Below are 5,305 nucleotides of genomic sequence, written 5' to 3' on the forward strand. Positions count from 1 at the left end.
ATCAGTTTCTTTCTCGAACCAACATGCATCATGCATGTGAACGTACCCTAACATACATCTCAAGGATATACTTGTCACCAAAATGAAACTATCCCCTTTTTGGTACACGTATGTTGAGATATGATTGCTTCACGCCATACATCTTAGGGTACGTAGGATGGAGATGATCAAAAAAGAAAAAAAAAATATAGATCTATATTATTTGTCGTGGTAATCTCATTCCATCACTAAATATCATGATCGAAATTTAATTAATTATACAAATATTTATTTTGAATAACGTGGGAGTATCAGTACTTGTACAGAAACAAAAACAAAGTGAGTTTTCAGAGTGGATATCCACCGGAAGTAGTTAATTAATTTCATACCTAATTGGGCCACGAAAGCAAAACATGCATGCATGTCCTTTAAAAGTTGAGTTTTGCCCCATTTTTAGCTGCGTAAAAATTGATATTTTAGATAGATAATTTCTGCAATAAAATCTCATGTTGATCATTGAGTTGGTTGTTTAAAATCAAGAATTTTCTCTTGCCATTTTTCAATGTCACATAATATAATATGTTGCTAAATGCTATGTCATGGATTAAGCACAGCAAGCTGTGTGCATGGCACGCACAACGTACGTAGTAAGCTCCAAGGAGCATACAATACATATATAATTTTATTAACCTTTCTTGGACTCTTCAAAGATTTTCATCCTCTTTCTCCTGTCTTTCACTGATTTCTTAGTTTTATCATCCTGTTATCATTGGTAACTTCAAGAGTAACCTGGCGCAAGAGTGACAAAAGACAACCGGCTGGCCTCCGGCAACGTCTGCTTTAGTTTGTTGTGACAGGGAATTTGGCTTTTACATGTCACCACCACCAATAATGATGATAATTTAAACCAAAGTTTTGAAATATGTTCCGAAGACCATTCCGGTTGATGTACTAGAACAGAATATTTGGTACCGGTACATTTCGGTGTACCGTTTCGGGATTAATTATATATTATATATGAATATTTATATGTATATATAAACTAACAACTAATAAAATAAATACATATATATGTAAGTGTGTATCATGTATATGTGTATATATATAGAAGAATTGAAGATTTATAAAATGAATATATATTGAAAAAAATACAAACTTGAGTTAAGACACATAAATAAAGAATAGGTAAATTATTAAAAATAATAATACTTTAAAAATAGAGAATGATCAGGGGACATATTTAAAATTATAAAAAAATATAAATTATATAAATGTATTTTATATTTTAGAATGAATTAAATACCATTTGGATTTAAAATTTATAAAAATGCCATTTAAATATAAGAAAATTATAAAAACTGTCCGAAATGGAATAGAGACCGAAACGCTCAATTCCGGCCGAAATGGCCGAAATTTAACCGGAATGGCCGAAATGGGATCAGAATGACCGGAATTTGAAGCGAAACGGAATGGGATGGTAGAGTGTACCAGACACTACACTTGAACGGTAAATTCCGGCCATTCCGATCGGAACGGAACGGAATTCAAAACATTGATTTAAACTTCTAAATTAAACCAGGAATGACAAATTACGCTGAAATATTGACAACAATACAAAAGATCGATCGCCATCAGTAGAAATTTCTATCTTTACATCTTTATCAATGTTACTACATCTAACTAATTCAAACTGCATTTTGTTCTCATTGTAGAAATAGAAACAGAGAAGAAAGGAACAAAAGAGAGAATCCAGAAACTGAAGGAAAAAGGACTTCCATATATAACCTTCTTTTCTCTGACAAAAAGTAATTGAACTACAGATCAACTAAATATATATACTTGGTTTATTCACACGTGTGATATTACTAATGACAATTAATTATAACTAAATTATACAACTCTAACACTCCCCCTCAAGATGGGGAATGAATGCTCATAACACCCATCTTGGAAAGTAGATAACAAAACTGTTGCGGTGGCAAAGCTTTAGTGAAAATGTCAACTATTTGATGCTGAGAAGAGACATGCAGTGTAGGAATATGGCTTGATTGTAGCTTTCTTCTAACAAGATGGTAATCGATCTCTATATGTTTAGTTCTCTCATGGAAGATTGGATTTGCTGCTATATGCAAGGCTGCCTTACTGTCACAATACAAAACAGCTAGAGTAGAATGTGTCACACCAAGATCTTTGAGTAAAGAAATTAGCCATGTGATTTCACAAGCACTAGATGCAAGAGCTCGATATTTAGCCTCTGCAGATGATCATGATACAATAGTTTTCTTTTTAGATTTTCAGGACATAAGTGAGTCTCCAAGGAACATACAAATTCTAGTAACTAATCTTCTAGTGTCTAGACATGTGGCTCAATCTGAATCTGAAAAACCTTTTAGATGTAATGTAGAATTTGCAGAGAAAAATACACCTTGTCCTACTGTATTCTTTATATAATGTAGTACTTTGTTTGCAGCATCTAAATGCACAACATCAGGTTTATCCATAAACTAGCTCAAATTATTCACAACAAAAGCTAAGTTTGGTCTAGTGATAGTTAAGTATAACAATCTTCCAATGAGTCTCCTATAGCTTGTAGGATCTGATAAAATGTTTTCATCTGTCTTTACTAATCTGAGATTGGGATCCATAGGAATTTGTGCTAGTTTACAAGCAAATAAACATGCATCACTTAGAAGCTCCAAGGCATAATGTCTTTGACATAAAAATATGCCTTTGTTTGTATGTGCCACTTGCAGGCCCAAGAAGTATTTTAGAATGCCCAAGTCCTTTATTTTAAATTGGCTATGAAGATACACTTTGAAATCTTGTACTGCTTGTAAATCATTATTAGCCACAATGATATCATCAACATAAACTAACAATATGATGAAAGAAGAACCTGTTGACATTGTAAACAATGAATAATCACACTTTGACTGAGTGAATCGGCCATGATTGAGTAAACATGTAGAAAGTTTATGAAACCACTGCCTAGAAGCCTGTTTAAGTCCATATATAGACTTAACCAATCGACATACTCGAGTCTCCCCCTTGCTGCCATAACCTAGAGGTAATTGCATATAAACCTCTTCATCTAAGGAGCCATGAAGAAAGGCATTATTTACATCAAGTTGATGTAAATGCCTGTTGTGTATGGCAGCAACAATTAGTAGACAACACACAGAGGTCAACTTGGCAATTGGAGAAAAGGTGTCCAAGTAATTAAGACCTTTTTGTTGTGTATAACCCTTGGCAACAAGCTGGGCTTTGTATGTCTCAATTGAATCATCTGAATTATATTTAGTCTTAAACACACATTTACAACCAATGGAATGTTTATTAGGAGGTAAAGAGGTGAGTTGTCATGTATTATTTGTCTCAAGAGCAGCCAACTCTTCTCACATGGCTTTACGCCAATGGGGATATTGAACAACTTGGTGATAGTATTTAGGTTCAAAATTCGAGGATAGGCTAAGGGTGAAAGTACGATAACTAGTGGAAAGTTTATCATATGTCAGAAATTTAGAGATAGAATAAGGAGAAAAATTTTGCTTCCAAGTAGCTGTAGCCAAAGAAGAGTTAGGGAGGATAGAAACAGATGGTAACAAATTACAATGATATTGCTGTAAGCGGAAGAAGAGGACTCCATTGTTGAAGAAATCCGATACCATGTAGAAACAGAAACAAAGAAGAAAGAAACAAAAGAGAGAATTCAGAAACTAAAGGAAAAAGGACTTCTGTCTATAACCTTCTTTTCTCTGTACAAAAAGTAACTGAACTACAGATCAACTAAATATATATACGTGGTTTATTCACACATGTCACATGTGATATTACTAATGACAATTAATTATAACTAAACTATACAACTCTAACACTCATTGCTTTCTTTGTTTAACAAAGCCAAATCCAGTCAAACACATTAAACTAGGCAAATTTGGCATATTTTCTTGTTGTTTATAGCGACAAGAATTAAAGTGGTTTGCTCATTGTAATCATTGACTTTGGTTGATCCTCCGACTCAACCAGACCTTTATAAGAAAAGCTCTAGGATAATCCGCCCATCCAAACAATGGCTTTGTTCTTTTGCATGTATGCATTCTTGCTATAGGAAAACGACCCCTTTACTGAGCACACACATTATTGTAACTTTCTACAACATCTCCATATATAAACTCTAGAAAGATCTTAATATTTCATCACTGAAGTCAGTGGCGAAACCACATGCATCTAGCCCCCCGAAAATTTTTTGAAAAATTAAAATATACCTTAGTTTTTATTCATAATTTTATTAATATAAAAAATCCCCCCCCCCCCCCCCCCAAGAAAATTTATAATTACTATATACTCTATAAAATTTTATAAAATTCTAATAGACTAAAAAAAAAATAGAGAAAGTTTCCTTTCCAATCAATTCTTCCTCATGGCAGAGATAAGCTTTGCCATTCTACTCCTATCCTTGGTGACGATTATCCTTAAAGTTAATGTAGATGCAGGCAAGCCTGCTGTTTTTATACGTGAGGACTTTATAGCAGATGTTGGAACCAACAATTTCTTGCCAAGCAAGGGCTAACTTCCCTTTCAATGGCGTTGCCGCATTCATTTTGCTTTCTCTATACCCACTGGAAGGTTTAGTGATGGTCTAAACAATCACTACAACAAAAATCATTTTTTGGGACGAAATTGCTTTGGGACGAATTGGAAATCGTCCCAAAAAGTGAGATTTGGGAATGAAATTTGAATTTCATTCCAAAATAACGACGGAATGTCAGACCGTTCGAACGCATTCGAACGCTATTCTTAGGGACGAAATTTTTTGTCCCAAATAAGTTAACTGTTTGACCGTTAATGATTAACCATTCAAACGTTGAATTGTTACCATTTGAACGTAATATTGGCGCGATAGGCAAAATTATTTTGGAGGAAAATTGACAAACCGTTCGAACGGTAAATTATAAACGTTCGAATGATGCATATTCACCGTTCAAACGTTATTTGAAACAGTCGAACGGTGACCAGGGTTTTAAGTTTTTAAGTTTTTTGCCAAATTATATTTAGATTAACTAGTAATTATAAAAAATTGGTTAATTAAATAATATGAATAATCTAAATTAAGAATTAGTTTAGAAAATATAAAATAATACTATTTCATACTTAAATACTGAATTTACAAAATATAAAATGTTGTACATACAAAAAACAGTAAATAAATAAATAAAATATATCATAAAGTAATTAAAATCCCAAGTCTTTGCACACTTCCTCGACTGCAGCTATACGTTCCTTTATTTGTGTCAGTCGAGTACTGATGGTGAATTGAGTCGCAGAC

The sequence above is a fragment of the Carya illinoinensis genome, chromosome 6, assembly GCF_018687715.1.
Source record: "Carya illinoinensis cultivar Pawnee chromosome 6, C.illinoinensisPawnee_v1, whole genome shotgun sequence".
Classification (NCBI taxonomy): Eukaryota; Viridiplantae; Streptophyta; class Magnoliopsida; order Fagales; family Juglandaceae; genus Carya; species Carya illinoinensis.